This window comes from Callorhinchus milii, unplaced genomic scaffold (assembly GCF_018977255.1).
Source record: "Callorhinchus milii isolate IMCB2004 unplaced genomic scaffold, IMCB_Cmil_1.0 Scaffold22, whole genome shotgun sequence".
NCBI classification, from domain to species: domain Eukaryota; kingdom Metazoa; phylum Chordata; class Chondrichthyes; order Chimaeriformes; family Callorhinchidae; genus Callorhinchus; species Callorhinchus milii.
In genome coordinates, this window is record NW_024704763.1 from 8,391,143 (window position 1) to 8,415,094 (window position 23,952).

Sequence of the window (23,952 nt, forward strand, 5' to 3'; positions counted from 1 at the left end):
GGACATTCCTCTTTTTGAGCCTCTTCCACAATTTTGCCAGATCTCTCGCACATTTGCCATAACCCCTACTCTAAAAAGATTGTACGAGACCTGAACTAAACTAATGGAACGGGTTTGATGGCCTCCTCCTACGTTCCCTTTATGACTTTACTGCCCTCCTGTCCTTCCAGGGAGAGCGTGCATATTCGATTAGACATGAGAGGTTTTGTTTGAAGGTAGCAAGCATGGTTTGGGTATTCTTAAGCATTGTGTTGGGTTTCCATATGTGTCAGACACCTGGCTGACCAAAACACAAACCTCCACTACCCACATCTCTCTCTCCCCCTCTCTCTCTTAACTCTCCCTATTGATCCTGGAGTTCAATTAATCCCATTTCCTTTATTAGGAGAGGGTCTATCATCGCCACAAGTGACCTGATATTTCTGAACACACCACCATCCAGGAGTGATGTTTTGGATCTATTTTCAAGATCTGCTCCAAAGGGACTTTTGGCTGGGACAGACTTTGAAGTTGACTCTTATTCTTTCAGTGTTGGAGGTGAGAATCCCGATTTGTAACTTTCCCTATAACTAAGGTTTCTTCAACAAAGTCACCTTGACTAAAGATTTGCTAATGAAGCGATCAACCAACTTGCACACAGCGATGTCCCCAAAAACAGACGTGAAGTGAGTGAACAATTTTTTTGGGGGGGAATTGTTGGCCTGAACACCGGGAGAGAGAAAACCCCTTCTCTTTTCGAGTAGTACCACATGATCTTCAACATCCACCTAAATGTTGACTGAAGTCGTCTTTCATTCTCTTATTGCTCGCTTACCTTCCTTGTCCTGTACTTTTCTTGGGTAATAATTGACAGATTGTGGAACCAATCAATTGTCATGGAATTGCATAGAATATACAGCACAGAAACCGACCATTCAGCCCAACTGGTCTGTGCTCCACATGAGCCTCCTCCTGCCCTTCCTCAACTATGACTATCAGCATAACCTTCAATTCCTTTCTCCCTCATGTACTTATCTTGCTTCCCCTTAAATGCATCTATGCTATATGCCTCACCTACTCCTTGTGGTAGCAAGTTCCACATTCCCACCGGTCTCTGGGTAAAGAAGTTTCTTCTGACTTCCCTATTTTATTTATTGGTGCCTGTTTTATATTGATGGCTGGTTTTGGTTTCCCCCACAAGTGGTAACACCTTCTCTATGTTTACTCTATCAAAACCTTTCATAGTTTTAGAGATCTCTATTAAGTCACTGCTTCTCAACCATTTTAATAGAAGACGCGAAAAGCGCGATAACAAATGCAAGGATTATTATTTAATCAGCCTTTCAGTGACTTCACTGGCAACTCCTGACTTGGCTATTTGCCATTAACTCGCTTACTTTAACTTTACTGTTATTTTCAAGCTTTTACCCCTTGATCAGATTATCTGGATGTTTTCATTTTGGGTCTGGGGTTCTCTTTATGTGGGTGGAAATGGCCTGAGATGGTTCAAGTGAAATTCCGGTCAGATGCTACTTTACAGATCGCCTACAAAGTCAGTAAGTCCTGAGTCATCTCAATGACATAAATCCCTATATCAAATCCAAGGATTGTTGTATATTAAGTAGCTATTCTTTAGTTTTTGTTCTTGATCACTCAGAGCCATTGATCTTTGAGATGGGTGATGCCACAGTTCAGGAGATATGGTCTGTAATGGTAACTTTCCCAGCAACAAGGTATCTGTTAGAAACTCCTTCAGACTGCTGGCACCACACTGGCAATTAATCCCACCTGTTATGGTGTAAGCGAGACAGTTATTGCCTTTGTGTGGAGTGTCCCTTCTGCTTAATTGGCTTCTTTGGCACCTCCTTACAGATTGATTTGGTTTGTTTTGCTTTTACTTCATGTCTGGTTCCTATCACACTGACCTCCTTGTAACCTCACTGAACTGGCAACACAGCAGAACCTCTTACTTCTGCTAACCATCCCCAAGTAGTATAATACCTTGACCAACATGAACCCTTCAGTCAAGCTGTTCATTGCCACTGATTTGAGTGTCACTTTTCCAACAGGATTGCAGTTAGGACTACCAATTTTTGTTTTGTTTTTAACCAATAAACCCTGATAACAGCCCTGATACAAACACAATTCTTGTGAATCTTCTTGTCTCTTTGTCTTCTATCTTCTCGATTCAAAAAAAAAAATAAATTTGGTGTTTATCCTGCCGAGTTAACAAGGCAGCTTTATCCAATAAACATCAGAACTGCCTGCCTTGATATAACTCTGAGATGAGATTTTCTCTTTCTTTCTTGCTCTAGGCAGCTTCCCGGTGTGAAACTGCACACACGTCACTCTGCGCCTCTCCCTCTTCTCCGTGCAATGTGTGCGCATGTGTCTGAAGTGTTTGTAAAGAGGGAAACACTGCGCGTGTGTGTGTATGTGTGTGAGGGCATCTCTCTCCCCTCCATGCGCACTGTCTTCTCAATACATTAACCAAGTTAACAAAGCCCTGGACACCCACCCCCCATATTACAAACGTGCTGAAAATAAACCACGAAAGATCAAATCAATAAATTCCAAAAATCAGAACCCCTAATTTAACTATAGTTTGTAAACCTCCCTGATATCCCTACAACTGTGTGTTTTGATGTGGGTGTCAGCTGCATTTTCGATTTGTCTTAGTTTAGGTATCAAAATGCCACTGAAAGTCTCACTAAAAATGCGTTCAATCAGTGTCATTGAAAATCTGACCTCCTCCCTCTGTAGGTGTATAATGCAGTCTTGTAGTGCACACTCACCTCGCAAGCGAGAGGACCCAGGTTCGATTCCCGGGCAAAGCAAAACCTTAGGCAAGTTTCTTTACTCCACACGCCCCTGTTTACCTAGTAGTAAGTAGAAACCCTGTTGTAATAAACCCTCCAGAAAAAATTCACTCAATCCATGACTGTTTGTGGTACACTGCTGTGCGTAATTGTCTGCCATTTAGTCCACAAAATATACAGTCAATCCACTTTGCAATAAATTCTGTGAAGCACTTTGAGACGTTTCAATGACATGATGAGATGCGATATCAAATGCAAGGATTATTATAATAATTGCAATGCTTCAAGACTATTTGAAATTCCTGTTGTGAGCTGGCCCTTTGCCATGCTCTGCTGAGTTAACAATCCAGCTTTTTGGGGTAAAATATTTACAAGGCTTTCTGTGGCTCAAGTCAAATCCACTCAGTCTCCCGTTCCCCAGCTCTGTTGCCAATTTATCCCATTTGAATCCGTTGACTAAATTCGTTACTCTATTTTAATTATAGTTATTTGTATTTCATTTAAATGAAATTGTTGACTTCTAGGTCTTCATGTTAATCAAGCTTACAGAGACATTTAAGAAATCTTTATACAGCAATGTGCCTGATTCAGGGTTTAACTGATCCGGGGAACAGAGTTGAACAGATCTGAGATGCTTGTATTTCCTTCTTGTGAACCTTCTTGCTGCTTTGTCTTCTATCTTCCGGGCAAGGTGGTTCCAACTTCAGGCGAGTGCACGACCAATACTTTTCTACCCCTGAACAAACATGTTTGTTGACTTGGTGCTCAACTGTTCTCCTTCAATCCATCATTGGTTTTGAATTGCCATGGAGTCCTGTAGCTCAGTGGTTAGAGCACTCACCACGCAAGCGAGAGACCTGGGTTTGATTCCCGGCAGCGCAACACCATACGGCTGATGATAATCCCTCAAGAAAAAAAATAAATTGGTCACTTCAATCCATGTTTGTTTGTGGGACAAACGCTTGCTGCATTTCACCCACAAGTATATAGTCAATTCACCACTTTACAGTACATTCTGTGAAGCGCTTTGAGACGTCTAGAAGATGTGATAAGGTGCTATAGCAAATGCAAGGATTATTATTATTACAATTTTCATCCACTATATTTTCCTTACATGGATCTACTATTATCAAATGGTTCTCTTGATTATTACACCGATGCTATTTTTTCTTTTAATTGTTAATAGAGAGCAAAGACTTAAAAAAATGAAAGGGTGGTGGAAACAAATTCAATAACCACTTTCAAAAAGGAATTGGATAGCTACTAGAAAAGGAAAAAATTGTAAGGATTTGGTGAAAGAGCTGGGGAGTGTGACTGATTGTCAGGAAGCCGGCACAGGCACGATGGACCAAATGGCGGCCTCCTGTGGTGTAATATTCTATGATTGTATAACTCACATGCATCCTCCCACTGCTACATCCTGCCTCTTAGACTTTGAGATAGGCCCCATCCACTTCTGCATACCAAACCCTCTTGTCATACAGCCTTTTTCTAATTAACTGCTCAAGGACATTAGACAAAGGAAGAAAAAACAGACTATTCATTTCTACCAAGGTTAACAAAGTTCTCAGCAGAATTTCAGTTCAAAGTATAGCCGTACAAATTTCAAGTATCTTTCATTATTGCCTCTTCCATCTGAATGTTAAATGCCAATGCCACTTTGGGAAAAGAAATACTCCTATTCATTTCGCCCACAAAATAAGGTCAATTCACTTTACCGTATGTCCTGTGAGGCGCTTTGAGACGTCTCAACAAAGTGATAAGGCGCTATATCAAATGCAAGTATTATCATTATGAACAAAATGCATAATAAAACAGCATCATAGTCAACTTAACTGAGTAATGGTCTATACTGTTAAAGTGATTGCAAATGTATTTCATACTGGCAAAACTTAGCAATTGTCTACAGTATATTGTCATGATGTATCATATCCTTATGCCAAAAATAATGCATCATGAAACTTCCCACGGTTGTGTGTGGGTGTGTGAAAAATGCCAATCCCAAGCTTCCTCTGCAATCGAATTAAAATATAAGCTTGCATTTGATACAGCGCCTAGAACCTTGATCTCTAAAGGACTTCAAGGGTAATTGCTGTCAACTGTAGTAGATATTTGCAGGTTGACGTAGCAGCCAATTTGTGCACCATGCCATAATGTGAAACAGCTATGAAGTGAGTTACCAGTTTTGTCTGGAGTATTGTTGGGCAGTGCTCTGGGAAGAACTCCATTCTTTTTCCCAAAGTGGAATTGCATTTAACATCCAGATGGAATAGGCAACAGAATCTCAGTTTAATGCAGTTGTTAACACCTCAAACAAAATATTGCATCTCTGCCAACTCAGCTTTCCCCCAGCCTAGGCTTTATTCCCAATGTGGGTCTCACTCACTCTGAGGCCCTGCTGTTGAGATTGTCTGGGTACGTCTCTCTCCTCTGTATATATATGTGTGTGTGTGTGTCTCTCTCTGAGTGTGTGTCTTCTTCTGTGAGTGTGTACGTCTCTGCGTGTGTGTGTCTCTCTCTCTGTTTGATAATAATTATCATGGTATAATGCCTTATCACGTTATCACAATGTCTCAAACGCTTCACAGGAATGACTATTTTATGAGCCAAACACGGCAGCCAGTTTACGCACAGCAATGTCCCACAAACAGTCTGGAAGCAGTGACCAATTTTTTTAATTTGAGGGTTTATTAGCCAGGACACCGGAAGAAGCTCCATATCTTTTCAAATAGTACCATGAAATCTTTTAACATCCACCTGAACAAGCAGATGGGACCTCGTTTTAACGTCTCATCAGGAGTAAAGTGGATTGATTGTATTTTGTGGCCCTTAGGCAATTTGGGCACATTTTTCTATTCCTAAAAATTGGTGAGGATTTAAAACAAAAAGTGTATTTTGGTGGCAGAAGGGAACCTAACTAAGGGAAGGAGGTCTGAGAAAGTGTTGGAGGATAATTTGGGAAGCTTATTTTTCTTTACCATTTAGACCCAAGGAAGAGGAACAAGCAAGGGAAAGTGAGGAGACCTGGGCAAATGTTCCCTGTATCAGATCACTAGACCTTTATCTTGTTTCCTGCTCAATGCTCTCTCGAAATATGGAGCATTCCTGGAGTCTTGAATGCATTGGACCAGGAGAGAGATTGTTGTTTATGAGGTAACTTGTAGAACCATATAATAATCCTTGCACTTGATAGATATCTCGAAGTGCTTCACAGAATATATTATAAAGTGAACACACTGTATATTGTGAACAAAATGTGGCAGCCAATTATGTGTCGCAATGTCCCACAACAGTTGTGGATTGACAACCGTCATGTTATTTTTTTCAAAGCATTGGTAAAGCAATCTGCCAATCGACTAACAACCTACTAACTGCTAGGTAAACAGGAGGTGTGGAGTAAGGAAGCTTGCCCAACATTTCGCCCTGCCTGGGAATCAAACCCAGGTCCTCTCGCTTGCGAGGCAACTGCTCTAACCACTGAGCTCAGGACTCCTCAATCAAAGAATTGTGCTAGAGATGGTATTGAAACTTGACTTACAAATTGGGATGCTTCAGAGAAAAGTGCTGATGAGCAGTACTTTAGCAAATGGAAGGCTATGATTGAGTTGAGGTCTAGTGTTGACTCTGGCAGTTGGTAGTATTGTGAATTGAAGGCTTGTGTGTCATTTGGCTCGGGTGGTAGCACTCTTGCCTCTGAGTCAAGCCCCACCATGGCTTGGACCTTGTAATGTATGCTGACACTGCAGTGCAATGCTGAGGGTGTGCTGCATTGTTGGAGAATATCCTGTAGAAGTCCAGTCATGTACATTATTAATTTGGCATTTGTATTTTGCGTTTAATTATTCACGATTCTTCTGCTCGACCAAATGGTCAGGAGAGTGATCATTCACGTTGGAACTTCTGAATTTTGCCAACAACCTGCATTTTCGCCCACACTCACTTTACGGTATATATTCTGTGAAGTGCTTTGAGACGACTCAAAGACGTGATGAGGCGCTCCATCAAGTGCAAGCGTTACTAAGGATTATTATTGATTTGGGCCAATTTTTAGCACAACGTTTTATTCAGTTAGGGAATGGCTAGCTTGCTCGGGTAGCTTGAAGTCAGAACTTTTTGCACTCAGTGACTGTACCCACGAGACCTCACAGCTAATTATTGAGTTCCAGTGATGCCTGGGGCTTGTTTAAGGATCACACGTCCCACGGGGATCCTGACTCCCCTGAGGTTTGCTGCCTCGCACAGACTTGTATGTTGTGGGTAAGTGGCTGGCTTTCTGCACAAGTTTTCCATTTTGTGTGGTTTTGAACTGTGCCAGTAATAGGCATCAAAAGTGGCGGATGTCTGCACGTGGAGCTATGGTTAAATGCTGGGCGAGTGGTTCCTGAATCATCCAAGCAAGTGGCACATTGTGAAATTCACTGTGTGCTTTGAAATCATAAATGTGGTGTGACTGTTTTGTGGCAGAAATATACACGGTGATGCCACTTTAAGGTATATCCCATGTACTTGAAATTATAAATTATACCATTGTCATAAGAGTAATCCTTGCATCTTTGTCATGTCTTCAATACTATAAAGTGAATTGATTGCATCTTTTTGTGGGCAAAATTCAGTAGCCAATTGTGCACAGCAGTTCTTGCAAACATTGGACTATATTCCAAGGATAATCTCTTCAAAAAAAGAGGAAAATAAGACGTGATGAGGTGCTGTATTAAATGCTGTTTTATTTTTATTATTCCCAGTTCATGTCCAGTACAACTCCCATAGACACTTATCCTACTCTGACGCTGTCCGTTTGTTCCATTCACAGGTGGGCAGATCAGCCAAAAAAAACCTTTTGATGTTTGCAAACTTAGCAGCGAGACACAAATTCATATTCATAGTTAATTATAAATGCAAAAACTCTAATGCATTTGGTTTAATAAAAAGAACCTTGCATTTGGTACAGTGTCATCACATTACAGGATATACGTCAAAATGGTATGACTGTTTTGTGAACGAAATTAAAAAATATTCCTTGCATTTGATATAGACTATATATTTTGTGGTCACTGTGAAACAATCATATGAATGAATCCCATTAGAAGATCCCACACATTATCTTTCTGTCCAGTATTGCATTAACTGTAACATACAAACATAGATATTATGGTGTGTATATATATATATATACACGGTGGCCCCACTTTAAGGTATATCCCTACTACTACTAATACTACTACTAAAAATCCTTGCATTTGATATAGCGCCTTATCACGTCTTCTAGATGTCTCAAAATGCTTCACAGAATGTACTGTAAAGTGAATTGATTGTATATTTTGTGGGCAAAACATACTGTGATTCTGTGAAAGGAGAAGAGTATGTGTGGGACTGGGTGGCTGTCTTTGTTAGCTGTAATCCACTCAAACACTGCCACCTCATCCTACATTGTTTGTAGGTTATTTTTGGTTTATTTTTAGTTCTCTTTATTAACGGCTGGAGGGAGATGGGTTTCAGTGGGGACATCTGGAGGCTGGAGTTGGTCTCTGGAGGATATGTTGTAAAGTCAGTGGGTAAAGGTAGATGTGCCACTGTCTGATTGGCTGACAATAACCACAAGAGACGTCCTCTGCGCTCATTGTAGTGGAAAGTTTTGTTTGTGGTGACGTGTCCTTATTTAAGGCTCGTTTTCTTCCCCTTCTTATTTCTCTCTCTTCCCTCCCTACCCCACCCCCACTTCCCTCAAATACTCGGTCTATCTTGGATAAAAGTAAATTCCCACGGTATTTCCAAGCTGCAAAATTGCATGTGTATAGGGCCTTTCCTGACGTGAAAGGCACTATACACATGTAATTTTGTTCTTGTTGAGCTCAATTTAGGATGACACTCAAGTATTGTGTTTGGGGGGCCCTGCATTGTTGGAGGTGACCTCCCTCAGAAACATTCTGACTCTCCGTTCAGCTGGATGTTCGATTCCCGGGTGGGGTGAAATGTCGGGCAAGTTTCCTTACTCCGCACACTTCTGTTTATCTAGCAAATAAGTAGGAACCGGGTTGTTAGCCGATTGGTGGATCGCTTCTCCAGGGTAGGAATTCCTTCAAAAAAAAATAATGACAATAATTTGGTCACTCAATCCATGACTGGTTGTGGGACATTGCTGTGCACTGGCTGCCGTGTTTCGAGCTGAAAATATATAATCAATTCACCAATTGAATTGGCCAATAATTTCCCAGATAAAATTGGTCCTTCACTTCATGGCTGTTTGTTGAACGTTGACATTCACCTCTAAAATAGCCTCCACACTTCACAGCAAAACTTGATGAGTTTTGCAGTTGAGGTTAAGGTACATGTTTTGAGTTTTTCCTTGAATGCACTTTTTTTTAGTTGTTGGTCAGAGAATGTGACTGCAGGAAGACTGCTTGAGCCTGTGTAAATAGCGCTGCTTGTATTCTAGAATCTATTTATTTTCCGCTTAACTTTTGCCAATATGCAAATGCTACAGAAATGTAGACTGCTGCCCAGGACCAGGCCAATCCTATGGGAAGCAACCCTGGTTTCTCTCCTAAGCAGCTGTGATCTGCAGAATTCCTGGAGCCCCGGGAATGGGGCTCCAGGAATCCATCTGTCAGTATGTAACATATCAGCTTTGATTGATCAAAGGGAAGGGACGCAATGACCTTAAATATGAACCTGATGACTTTTGTTTATATGGGCGCTATTAAATTGTGCTACTTGTACAAACTCCCCCCTTAAGACTCTGGCCCCTTTTAGACCTGTCAAATTCCAACGTAACACTTTTCACACCCTAAATTTGCTGGTATTCCGCTGCTTTGTACTTGTCCAAATGCAACTAGTCTAAACTTCAGAGCGAGGTGCTTTGGAAAGTTTGGCATTTAAGTGTTGTATCAAATGCGGTTGTGGCAGAACCTTGGTGACTTCTGCAGTTCCATACTGCTCCCTGGTGGTGGTCGATATATAACTTACCTTTTTCAAAATAACTTCCCGCAGGACTTTATGTTAAAGATTAAATATGTAGGCTCACACATGGTTGACAATGTGAACCGGAAAGTCATCTGAAAATGATGACGAGCCCGTTAATTTCAATTCTTAATGATCTTTACATTTGGTATAGCAGAAGTTCGCAAAGTGGTTCAAGGACTGTATGTAAAGTTTATTGACTGATCTGCAGCCAGTTTGCACATAGCAACGTCCCACAAACAGCCATGAAGTAAATGATCAATTTTATTGTTGGCCAAGTCACTGATAGAAACTCCCTTCTCTTTTTAAATCGTTCCATAGGACCTTTACTGTCCACCTGAACAGACCTCAGATTAGCGTCTCATCCAAAGAACTGCACCTCCAATGCAGAGCTCGCTCCCCCAGCACTGCCGTGGACTGTCAGCAAAGACTGAGTTCAAGTACCAATGTGGGGGTTCAAGCTAACAACTTTTCGACTCTGAAGTGAGATTGCCACCACCTCAGCCAGACTGATGTGCACACTCAATGGCTGCCAGGGAACTCAAGTTTTGCGTTCTTATTCCTAGACTTATACAACATCTACTTGGTAAACTGTTCAACTGAGCCAAGCTGCCACCCTTACATTTGCCATGTCCAATAGATAATGATAACCAATGCAACAGTCTACAAATACTACCTTACAATGTCTGAACAAACCCAGATCAACTAGGAGTTTATTTGAACTACAGGAGGGGTCGGTACAGACTGAATATTGTAACCATTCATTTTAATTTTAACTATTTTCTTTACGAAAAGATAGTCACACACTTTAGTCAGTTCTGTGAAGTGCTTTGAGATGTCCTGACAAGAAAGGTGCTCCCTGAAATGAAGTAGTAACCAGTGTTGAACAAAACCTTGCTGCTTAGTGCAAGTTAACATAGATTTATGATCTGTAAGGACACACAAATCTACTTTTTAAAATGTTTGCTTTTTCACAGCATTAAATTGTTTGATGCTAAAATGGGTTTTAATGGCATTTAAAATGCTTTTACTGGCAAGTTATCTCTATAAATGTCTTGTTTTTTGTGTCCTATCCATAGAGTTCAGTCTTGTACAGTTGGTAGCACTCTGGCCTCTTCGTCAATGTTGTGTGATTAAGTCAGGACTTTGAACTTTAATCTTGGCTGGCAATCCACTGCCTTTGCTGGGGGAGCACTGCTTTGTCAGAGATGCCATCCTTCGGATGAGTTGTTAAACTGAGGTTCTATCTGTCTATTTAGGTGGACATTAAAGATCTAATTGAAAAGGAAGGGCCAACAATCTCCCTGATAAAATTGTTCAATCACTTCTTGGCTGTTTAAAAGTTATGTGCAAGTTGGCTGCTGTGTTTGCCTGCAAATAGTCACTATACTTCACAGTAAAATCGCGTGAAGTATTTTGGGATGTCTTCATGTGATAAGAATCTATAATAAATGGTAAGTTTTTTTTAAGCCTCGGCTTTCACGATGGCAAAAGGGCAGGGGAAATATTGGCTGTTGAGACCAAAGTGGTATAGGATGGAAACTGACCCCCCCAAAAAACTAAACTGTCCTCTTGTGTCATTCTCCAGGTGCAAGATTACAAAGGCCATACACGTATGTGCATTTCCCAGGATTTGGGATTGCAATCATTCTGATGTGTGGCATATCACTCCTCCTTTTTCCTGCGATGGTCTATCTGGTGAGTGTCACAGTGCTCGACGATGGGTTGCATGTGTGAGTTCACACTGTCCTGGGAAGGGGGTAACAGGGGACTCCTTGGAACTCCTTTTCCCCTGAGTCCTCTGCTCCACCCTCAACGGCTGTGCCTTCAGCCACTATGCCCCGAGGCTCTGGAACTGCCTTCCTCACTCACTTGGCAACAAGAATTTAGCCACTGTGATGGTCTCTAGTCCAGTTCCTGAGCCAGGTGGGTCCATAGTATTCCAGGGCACTCACTGCTGATGACAGCACAGCCCAGCCTGGCTCATCAGCAGGCCTTGAAAGGACAGACCAGTTACTGGGGGCAGCGAGTCATCCCACTCAGCTCCTATTAACCATGCAAGCCAAAGCCCTAATGGATACAGTGGTCCAAATCTCCATATCCTGATCCCAAGCACCAGCTCGGCTGCGGATCCTCAACTATCCAACACCTTGGGACGTCCTCCTGACGTGAAAGGTGCTACACAAATGTAATTTGTTGTTGTAGGTCCAAGCTGGACTAGCGCTAGGCTAGTGCTTTCAATGGCAAGTTGTGTGTTTTGTAGCTGGTTGGACTCTGGCACTATCTTCACGTAGTATTGGGTCCCTGAGTGCAGAAATCAGCCTACGGTTGCAGTAAATTGTTCTCATAAGTGCAGCATTCCACCTCTTTGGGATGTGAGGAATGCATTCTTGAGTCCTGCCATTGCCACATGCACACAGCTGAAATATCACTTGTGCAAAAAGCACTCAAAAAATGCCATAAACTTGTTGAGGTCCTCTTGCAAACCAAGGTGTGGTCTTTTAGTCTTTACTAGTTTTATTGTTTTGTCTTTCTAAACCGTAATCATACAGTAGGAAGCGAGCATTTAGTTTGAGGTTGGGTTTTTCCCTGGTGTATTATTCAGTCCAATGTTTTGGTTCCGCCTTGCCAAACATACTTGCAAAAATTCCTTAACTTGACCTATCATTTTCAAATCAATAATTCACTGTTTTGATGATGACGTTTGCCTAAGAAATTTGTAGACTAGAAGGCCATTCACCCTCTTTACCCTCTGCCTCCCAACCTCCACCCCACCACTCATCAGGTCTGTACCATATCTCTGAAAGATCGATCCATTCAATCCCATTTACCAGTCTCTCCTGTGCCCTTGCAAACTGCTCTTTTTTTTCTATCTCACTCCCTCATTAAAAAGTTGGTCTGGATTCTGCCTTGGCTACCACATTCTTTTGTGAATTTTGCCCACAAAATGGTCACTGCACTTTCCAGTACATCCTGTGAAGCACTTTGAGACATCTTCCTCACGTGAAAGGCAGTATATCAAAGAATTATTATTATTTTTAGAACATTTCCTTTGTTGCTGTCAGTATGACTTAGGTGTACTGAACATTGAGAGTGTTGATATCACAAAGTTAGGGAGGGTGGTAAACAGTGAGAAGGATAGAGCCAACTGCAGGAAGACGTAGACAGAATGATAAAATGGGCAACACATGGCAGATGAGTTTCAATGTGGAGAAATGCAAAGTAATTCATTTTGGTAGAAAGAATGAGGGAGCAATATAGGCGGTAATACAATCTTAAGGGGGTGAAAGAACAGAGACTTGGGGGTGCAGGTAAATAAATCCTTGAAGGTGGCAGGACAGGTAGATACAGCTGTAAAAAGGGCATATGGGATACTGGGCTTTATAAATAGGGGCATTACAACAACAACAAGATTGCATTTATAGAGCACTTTTCACGTCGGGAGGACGTCCCAAGGCACTGGACAGTTGGGTCGGGACCCGAGCAGGGCGGAAATGGTCAGGCTGAGGGAAGGGAGGGAGCAAGGAGGGGGAAAATAGTCAAGGTGAGGGGAGGGAAGGGAGGGGGCGAGGAGGGGGTAGAGAGTTGAGAGGGGAGCTGAAGGCACAGTCAAAGAGAAAGGTCTTGAGACCGGCCTTGAAGGAGGAAAGGGAGGAAGCGGCGAAGGCACTGGGGGAAGGAGTTCCAGAGCCTAGGGGCTGAGAGAGAGGCTGAAGGCCCGGCCACCGATGTTAGGGCGGTTGGGGCGGGGAATGTGGAGCAGACCGGAGCCAGAAGAACGGAGGTAAGTAGGGGGATAGTAGGTCGGAGAGGTAGGAGGGAGCAAGGCCGTGAATGGCCTTGTAGGTGAGGATGAGGATCTTGAATTGGATCCTCTGGGGAATGGGGAGCCAGTGGAGGCGAGCAAGTGTGGGAGTGATGTGGTCGCGAAGCCTTGTGCAGGGAGATTAAGTACAAGAGTCAGGAGGTTATGATTAACCAACATAAAACACTGGTTAGGCCTCAGTTAGAATACTGCGCTCAGTTCTGGGCACCGCACTATAGGAAGGATGTTAAGGCATTAGAAAGGGTACAGAAGAGATTTACGAGGATGGTACCAGGAATGAAGGACCGTGATGATGAGGAAAGGCTGGAGAGGCCGAGATTATTCTCAATGGAGCAGAGAAGGTTACGAGGAAACCTAATAGAGGTCTTCAAAATCATGAAAGGATTTGATAGGTTAGAAAGGGAAAAACTGTTTCCACTGGTGGGTGTGTCGGTCACAGATTCAAATTAGTCTCTGAAAGAAGCCGAGGGGAGAGGTGAGAAGTAATTTTTTCACGCAGTGAGTTGTTCGAATCTGGAACGCATTGCCCGAAAAGGTGGTGGAGGCCGATTCGATAACAACTTTTAAAAACGCGGTGGACGGGTATTTGAGGATGACGGGTTTGCAGGGTTATGGGGAAAGGGCTGGAGAGTGGGATTGACATTAACTGCTCTATTCAAAGAGCCACACAGACTCGATGGGCCGAATGGCCTCTTTTTGTGCTGTACGATTCTATGATTCTGTTCTATGTACAGAAGTGCAGGTAACTACAATAGATTCACAATTCTCAAATGTAGAGGTGTCCCATTGAATGAATGAGAATTAATTTCTTTCTCAATCAACCATTGCAGGTTTATTATTGATCTCTGTCTTGACCTTTTAGTGCTGGAAATATGAAGTGCTCACAAAGTGGCAGAAACACTGCTCACTCAACAGATGGAATATTGAACAGGAGGCAGTAAGCATTCCTATCCCACTCCCAGAGGTAAGGTCAAACCCTTGTGTTTGTTAGCGACTTAACTATCTCATGAAATTTCAGTCGAATAAAAATCAAGCTTTGAACTTTAGAATCGTTTGAGATCTGGGCATCAATTTAAGTGGAATAATTGTCTTGTAATAATAATCATAATCATCATAATCGCAATAATAATAATTATTAATAATCCTTGCATTTGCTATAATGCCTTGTCACGGCTTTGAGAAGTGTAGTGAATCTGTGTTTTGTGGGCGAAACACAGCAGTCAATTGCGCACAGCAGTGTCCCACAAACGGTCATGGATTGGGTAACCAAATTCTTATTTTTAAGGGATTATTACCCCCGGAAAGCGATCTGACAATTGCCTAACAAGCGGGGTCCTACTTATTGCTAGGTAAACAGAGGCTTGTGGGTGTGTGGAGTAAGGAAACTTGCCTATATTTTGGATGATGGCACTTTGTCATTTCTTATAGTGACAAAAGTGCCAAAATACTTTCTTCCTTCCTCATTTCTTTCCTGGTTTGTCTATCTCTCGATGGCAATCAGCAACAGAGCCTTCACAGTTCTTCTCTGCTCATCCAAGGACATAGTTGGCACTAAAGCAGGTTGTGTGAGCCCTAGTTTAGCCCAGGGAGACACTGAACATCTGACCTGAGCTTTGTGGATTAGTACCGCAGATTTTAAAATAACTTGTATGTTTAAACATTCTAGTGTTCTACACCAAAAAGGTGTAATAACTGTGCTAAGCAAAGGCCCATGTACTGGATGGGCCAACTGTGGAGTCCTGTAGCATAGTAATAATAATAATCCTTGCATTTGATATAGCGCTTTTCACGTCTTCTCGACATCTCAAAGCGCTTCACAGAATAGACTGTAAAGTGAATTGACTGTATATTTGTGGGCGAAACGCAGCAGCCAATTGTGCACAGCAGTGTCACACAAATAGCCGTGGATTGAAAATGACCAATTTTTTTTATTGTTTTTTGGAGGGATTATTATTAGGTGTGTAACCTAATGCCTAATGCCTCACATGCCTCTGTTTACCCAGCAGTAAGTAGGAATCTGGTTGCTTGTCGCTTAGCCATTATTTTCTGTGGGTAACAATCCCTTCATAAATAAATAAGAATAAACATAATAATTTGGTCGCTCAATCCACAACTGTTCGTGGGTCACTGCTGTGGGTCAGGCGCTGACAGCATCAGCATCCAAGGCTGCACTCTCCACCTCTCAAAGCCAGTCAGGAACCTCGGCGTTTTGTTCGACCCTGAGCTGTCCTTTCTCCCTCACATCCGCACCACAACTGGCACCGCCTTCCATCACCTCCGGAACATCGCCAGACTACGGCATTACCTCACCCCTCACGCGGCTGAAACACTGGTCCACGCCTTCATCACCTCAAGGCTGGACTATGGGAACTCTCTCCTCGCCGGCCTTCCCGCCACCTCCCTCCACACTGCAGGTCATTCAGAACTCTGCAGCTCGTGTACTGTCCCGCACCAGACACCGCGACCACATCACTCCCACCCTCGCTCGCCTCCACTGGCTCCCCATCCCCCAGAGGATTGATTTCAAGATCCTCATCCTCACCTATAAGGCCATCCACGGCCTCGCTCCCTCCTACCTCTCTGACCTACTATCCCCCTACCTACCTGCCCGTACCCTCCGTTCCTCTGGCTCTGGTCTGCTCCACGTCCCCCGCCCCAAATGCCCTACCATCGGTGGTCGGGCCTTCAGCCTCTCAGCCCCGAGGCTCTGGAACTCCATCCCCCAGTGCCTTCGCCGCTTCCTCCCTCTCCTCCAAGGCCGGTCTCAAAACCTTTCACTTTGACCGAGCCTTCAGCTCCCCTCTCGACACTCTTCCCTCTCCTCGCTCCCTCCCTTCCCTCCCCTCACCCTGACCATTTTACCCCCTCCTCGCTCCCTCCCTTCCCTCACCCTGACCATTTCCCCCTGCTCGGGTCCTGACCCAACTGTACAGCGCCTTGGGACGTCCTCCTGACGTGAAAGGCGCTTTATAAATGGAATCTTGTTGTTGTTGTGCCCGATTGGCTACTGCATTTCGCCCACAAAATATGCAATCAATTCACTTTACAGTATATTCTGTGAAGCTCTTTGAGACGTCTCAGTGATGTGATAAGGTGCTATATCAAATGCAGCCAGTAACTATTATTATGCAATCTTCCAAAAATGTTGAGATTTGCACCTTGTTGGTGCACCTTGGAAAGGGCTGATTTTTTTTAGATTTTGTTGCATTAATGTTCATCTTTTTGTATTGTCCTCTGATTTTTATTATTTCGATTTGGGCGTTGCGCCTTCTCTGAACATTTGCTCTTGATCTTGTACCAAAAATACATTTTCTGTGACTTTGTTCTTGACTCTACAAATGCCAGTCTTTGAATTCCTCTTGCTCTCCAATTCCCTCTCTCTTAGCCCCAGGTGGCTGCGCACAATTTTAATAATAGACCATGATCGTTACATCGCTAGGAATGCCACTCTGTCTGAAGACTTGAGGAATCTCAGGACCTCCCTATTAAGTAGCAAGATAGTTTAATTTGCCACCTACATTGCCCTGGATTTCCTTGACGTTGTTTGTATACTTCACACTGGATCCCCGTGCCTTTCAAATCCAATCTCTCTGAGGCCCTGTGTATCCTGACTTGCCTTTATCTAGTATATTCAGTGGTGATAACATTCTGCATTTGAGACAGCACCTTATCACATTGTTGTTTTGTTCCACTTCACTACATTTCATTGTAAAGTTTAGTGACTGTTTTGTGGGCAAATTTGGCAACCAATTTGCGCACAGCAATGTCTCACAAACAGCTGTGAATCTAATGATCAATTTTATCTGGGGGATTGTTGGCGAGGACAAACTTGTTTAATAGTGCCATGGGATCTTTAATGTCACTACACTTTATGATGAAATCTTGTGAAGTGTTTCGAGACATCAACAATGTTGAAAAGGTGGTGTATCAAATGCAGTTCATCAACGGGTAGATGGGACCTCAGTTTAATGTCTCATCTGAAAAACAGCACCTCTAACAATCTAGTGCCCAGCACACTACACTGGAGCATCAGCCTACATTGACTTCAAAGCCCCGACTTCAACCCACAACATATGAAGCCAAACCATAACTCGGTAACTGGAGTTTCGTTTTTCTTTTGCGAACAGGTTGGGCCACAAATTTACAGGCGTCGTTCTGTAGACGAGGATTCATCCGAGCCCTAAGATTTCACCCACCACCAAAAAGGACTGGGGTCTTGACAAGATGGGTGAGAGATTGGCTCAACATTGGAAGACAAGCATCTACATTCTGAGCAGGAAGGTTAACCATTCTTTCCAAACTTTGTCTACCATTTGTGCCACTTTTGGAACCATTCTTCTCAGGGACTCTAGTTCTGAGCTTTGTGATGTGGGGCAGATTCACTGTGCACATCTTTCAGGATAGTTTTTTTAAAATAAAAAGGGATTCAATTTGTTACACTAAAGTTAATTGTGGGAAAACTAAAATGGGCCAACAGGAATTGGCATAAGGTTTGTCAGTACAATAAAACCAAGTTTCAAGTTTGAACAAAAAGTTACCCTCTCACTAACCTGATGATCTTTTCAGAGAGGGCTTCCAGGATGGAGCATTCAATGAAACCTCCTTACAAACCTGACAAATTGGCAAAAGTGTCTCATTTAAGCTGCGGCAGTAGANTTTTTTTTGGGGTGGAGAGGGGTTTGTGTGTAACTGGAGACCCATACCATGATTACTTTACTTTTGGCTGGTTAGCATGACTTGTGAACTGTCTAGGTGGATAACTAGGCTGGGCAAAATAATGCCAGTCACTCAACTCAGCTGATTACTACAGAGTGGGAGGTATTCTTTGACTTTGTTGGGTGGAATGCTCAAACAAAGCACCACATAATTATTATTGGAAGAGAAGTGAAATCAAGTGTTGCAATATCCCTTATGGCTTCTATTTGTCTTGTCATCCCTGAATACACTGAGGTGTAAATCTGGTTACATCTCATTCTAATCTAGGTGTATGTCTTGATTAGAATATATTGGGTGAAGTCCATTATACAGATTTGGTTCCACAAGCATGTCCGTGACATTGGGTTTGATTGTTCCCAGAAACAAATCATTGACTAGTTTGTCTTGTATTCATCCTTCAGAATGCTGTTTAATGGTTCCCGACACACTTTCCTACACTGTGGAAATAGTTAATTGTGCACTGCACTGGATGGGATACTGAGCTTTTTTTTAGTGGGTGGGGTGAGAGAAGAGAGTGGACCGAGGGCCTTGTGTTCTGATTTCGACCTCTGTTTTTTTGGTTAGGATATGGTCTTTTTAAAATTCAGCTGAGATATTGAGGGGAATAGTGACCCATCTCAGTTCTCACTAGATCACAGGCCTACAACACGACTGGCTGCAATGTGGTGCTAGATTGGTAATGGAACTGCATAATATAGCACTGGGCTGGAGGGAGCAAGGTTTCACAATGGAATCTGAGGCTTTGGGAATTCTTGGACAGAATGGGAGACAATTGATTCAATCAAATCATGGGCTGCTGAGTGATGCCACATAGTGTTCATATTTACAGTTCTGACCTCCTCACCTGAACTCAAACTATTTCACTTTTAAAATTGTTTTAGTTTTTTATATATGGAACAAATGGTTCTGGGGGGAGGGGGTGGGGGGGGAGAATGAGGGGTGATGTATATAGTGGACCTTGTGGCTCGGCTGAAGCAACCTGAACCTGGTTGGTTCTGAGTACATACCTGCATATGTATCTGTGTTCCCATTCAGTCCCTGACGACTGAAATCTCACACTGAGGTCTTCAAATTGTCAATCCCTCTGATGAAACCATTTCACATTGACTGGTGAGTCTAAGCCACTGAGCGAGTCTGTGACTAAACCGGCACTGATAAGGCCATTTAGTTCCAACCTTCAGAAGCCATTGCAAATTACTTTCACTGCTCCAGCCCATAGTTCTGACACTGGTCTCATTTCTCTGAATATGGACAATGATCATTCACTTGGTTACTCTAAACTTGCTTCAAGAAGGCCAGGTGTAAATTGTGCAGGGTGTTGATTCTTGCCTTCAGAACGTGAATGTCTGCTGGCATTCTAGCTAATGGGGTTCTCAAAAGGGGATGTTTTCTGCTTGTGCAATCGGCAATGTGCAAACTAAGCATTTTGAAGCATTTGTTGACCTGTCGACCAACTTTTTCCACTCCTACACTTTATACAGCGCTTTCTGAAACATCACCCTCCCTGCCCCCTCCCATTCCACACACAATGAACTCTCCATGATCTAATTGTCACCAGCTGATACTTCAGGTTGAGTTGAGTCAATATTGGGAATCGTTCCCTGATAATGTGGGCATTATTGCTCAGTTTGTTTTAATATAACTTCATGTGTACAGTATTGCAGTGATGTGCAACAGGCAATTCACAAAAGTTATCACTTTTGGAAAACCTCAGCACAAGAATTGCCCAGAAATGACCCCATGGATGTGAATGAAGCTATGGTGAGGTTGGATTCACTCGTACATTAAATTATTTGTAAAGATTTTTATTAAAATGTCACCTTTGATCTCTGAGTTGGGTATCTTTCACTGTGCAGGGTACAAGATCAGCTGGGATGAAAAAAAACCTTTGGACCATTTGATCTCTGAACACTCAGTTTATGTGGAGTTTAAGCGAGAGAACTGGGTTTGATTCCTGACAGAGCGAAACATTGGGCAAGTTTCCTTATTCCATAATCCTCTGTTTACCTAGCAGTAAGTAGGAACCCAGTTGTTAGTTGATTGGCGGATCGTTTTTCTGGGGATAATAATTCCTTCAAAAAAAATAACTCAATCCACGGCTGTTTGTGGGACGCTGCTGTGCGCAATTGGCTGCCGCATTTTGCCTACAAAATAAACAATCAATTCACTTTACAGTATATTCTGTAAAGCGCTTTGAGACGTCTCGAAGACGTGATGAGGTGCTGTATGAAATGCCGGGATTACTATTATTTACTGTCCTCCTGTCACATTGGAGTCTCTCTAGAGGGCGTTCCAAATACTGAGATAGCTTCAGACGATAACTGGGATTGAAAAGGTAAACCCAGAACAGTATCAGCTACATCTGGACAGGATAACTGGTTTAGAATTACTCAGAGTGATTATCAGGACAAATTTCCAAAGGGTAAAAGAAGTCTCATAGCATAGGGTGTGGCGCGCATGCCTGGCAAGCGAGAGAACCTGGGTTTGATTCCCAGACGAGGTGAAACCTTAGGCAATATAACGTTTGCCTGCAATGTTGGGATTCTCAAATCACTTCACAGAATATACCATAAAGTGAAAATAGGCAAATTTCCTTACTGTACAGGCCCCTGTTCCCCTAACCATAAGTAGGAACCCAATTGTTAGAGGATTGGTTGATCACATTGCCAAAAGCACTTACAACATCAGTTGCCTTACTTTACTGGTTTGTCCCTTCGATCGTGTGAATTGTTTTGATTTCCCCCACCCCCATGTCACTTACCGTAACTTATTACTGTGCACCATAATGATTGACCTTTCTACATCTATCGCTGGTCTAATTGCAAGGTAGGTGTGGCTGCTATGTTGCAAGTATTTCACGCACAAAGTCATTCCACTTCACAGTAAATTCTGTGAATCGCTTGCAGGCATCTCGTTGATGTGAATAAATGTCATCTGTGGCTTTATAAATCTCTTTATACAGATGCCAATTAAAGAAACAACTCTAAATGAAGCACTTGATGTCCACACCCCTATTTATGTGTTAGCTTATAAAATGGTATCTCCTCTCTCACCCCACCACAACCACCCGCCTGAAATCAAAGCTATTGATCTCCCCAGCTTTATCCTCTTTAACTTCTGACTCATTCAGACCTCAGCACCCATAATAATAATTAATAATACCTGCATTTGATGAAGCACCATATCACATTGAAGTTTCAAAGTGCTTCATATAAAATAAATAATTATTGCATAGCACCTTACGTCAGTGAGACATCTCAAAGCGCTTCACAGAATATATTGCGCAGTGTAGTGGCTATATTTTGTTGACAAAATATACTGTGAAGTGACTATTTTGTGGGAGAAACTCGACAGCCAATTGCGCATGGCATTGTCCCACGAACTGTCATGGATTGACCACAATTTTTTTTGGGGGGAGCCGGGAGGGATTATTACCCCAGGAAAGCAATCTGCCAATCGACCGGGTTCCAATCTACTGCCGGGTAAACAGAGGCGTGTGCAGTAAGGAAACTTGCCTATGGTTTCCCCCGCACAGGAATTGAACCTGGGTCCTCTCACTTATGAGGCAAGTGCATGAAGCAATGTGCCACAGGATAATTCTCACTCTCCACCCAATCACTAGGTTCCACTATCGCTTGGTGCCAACTATCCTATTGTTCATGCTCTTTTCTTACCCTCCCTCTGCTGTCTCTTCAGTCCATTCACCTCCAACTGGGAGCGTACTGCATGGCCAATGCTCTCTCTGCCCGATCATAAGTGGCCAAACTTTCATCAGTGGTGCCTCGGAGTACTTTACTGCGCACCCACCTGGCTTAGGAACTGGTCTCCAGCACCTGCATTTATTTGCCCCACTCTCAGCGGGCAAACGTTCAGTCATTTTATCCTTGCTCTCTTAGAAATCCATCCCCGCTGATTGGCACCCTTTCCCTCCCCACTTTCAAAACCTACCTCAGGAAGGACTTCCTTCTTTAATTGTACTTTCAGTTGTATTTTTCTCCTTTGTTTCCTCTCCAGCCCTTGGCTCTGGCAGTCAGTCAGCTGTGTTGAATGCTTTGAGATGATCTCCTGAGGTTACCACAGAATGTTTGCTGAATTCCAATATTTCACTGCTGAGCACCTCACCTTGGAATTAGTTTGGCCTGAGTGAAACTTTTCATCTTTCTCTACCCCCTTCCCGAAAATACTTCCTCATCAGTTAATCACAGGTTTGAGCCATTACTGGGCGGGGAGCAGGTACCAGATGAGCAGGACTGACTTATTTAAAGCTTACTAATACTTACACAAACAGTTCATTCAAATGGCATATTGATAATCTAGGTTTTGTTTATTGAATATTTTTAAGGTACCTGGTTTAGAACAGGAAGTAGAAATGAAAATATACAATTCCTCCACTTCACAATTGGTTTCTCGGTAATTGGGTTAGATTCAAAAGGTTTTCCACGCCCATAATAATAATTGCTATACTGTAAAATGCAGTGACTGTATATTGTGGGTGAAACAAGGCAGCCAATTGCGCACAAACAGATGGATTGAGTGACCAAATTATCATTATTTTTTTTGAAGCGATTATTACCCCCCAGAAAAGTGATCTGCCAATCACCTGAAAACTATGTGCTTACTTACTGCCAGGTAAACAGGAGGTGTGGAGTAAGGAAGCTTGCCCAACATTTTGCCGGCCTGGGAATCAAGCCCAGGTCTTCTCGTTTGCGAGGCAACTGCTCTAACCATTAAGCTACTGGACTCCATCACCCCAGTCCTCTCCTGGCTCTGAAAGGATTGATTTTTTTTCCTCAAAGATCCTCACCCTCTCAGGCAAATCTCTGAGAGGGTGAGGATCTTTGAGGAAAAAAAACACCTCCCAACCTCTCTGATCTGCCTGTGCTCCACACCACTACCTGTCACCTTCACATGCTCAGGCTTGCTGCACAGCCCCCACCTCCTCCGTACCCATGAACGGTGGCTGGGCCTTCAGTCACTGCACTCAAACTCTGTCTCAATCTCTCCGCTTCTTTTCCTCTTAACTTTAAATCTCACCTTAAGATCTACCTCATTCATCATTTCTATGGTAAGCTCCATCTTCTCGCTTGCTCAGCATCTGACCCCTACTTAGTGCGGAAAGCTATCTTTGTTGGAGGGATACGATACATCAGAGTGGCCACAACGTCCTGAAGCTTTGGAACACTTTCCCTCAATCCCTCCGTCTCGCCCCCTCCTTCCCCCCCCCCTTTACAGACCATCCCTGAAGACCTTCCTCTTGGACTGCGCTTACGGTCATCTTCCGCCTTCACCTGGCTTGCCTTCATGCTCTGCCACTGTTAGTGACTCTGCGTCACCATTCTACGTAAAAGGCACTCTATAAATGCAAGTTGTTACGTGAAGGTCTATGGTGTGGACTATTGTAAGTGACGGGTGCCATATTGTGGGAAGGTTACAGTAGTCCTAACTGGACAAGCAGTTGTAAACTTGCAAAGTAATACTCGCCTGCGCAAGCTCCACCTTTTATCTACGCTGGGGTCCTTAAGCCTTGGCTCTCACTCTAACCTGAGCCGAATGCTCTCTGGGCTTAGATAAGCAGAGTGCACATCTCCAGGGAGAGTGAGTATCCCATTCCACACGGAATGGTTTTAGGTTGCTACAGGTTAGACACCCGGAGGA

At 43.1% G+C, this 23,952-nt stretch overlaps 1 long non-coding RNA gene across 1 annotated transcript; it reads left to right on the forward strand.

Moving 5' to 3' along the window:
• The first annotated feature begins 479 nt into the window (after positions 1–479).
• LOC121850584 lies at positions 480–14,537 on the forward strand. The gene is made up of 3 exons (XR_006085671.1): positions 480–537; positions 11,344–11,453; positions 14,444–14,537. It is a non-coding gene; the product is annotated as an uncharacterized LOC121850584 (long non-coding RNA).
• The last annotated feature ends 9,415 nt before the right edge of the window (positions 14,538–23,952 follow it).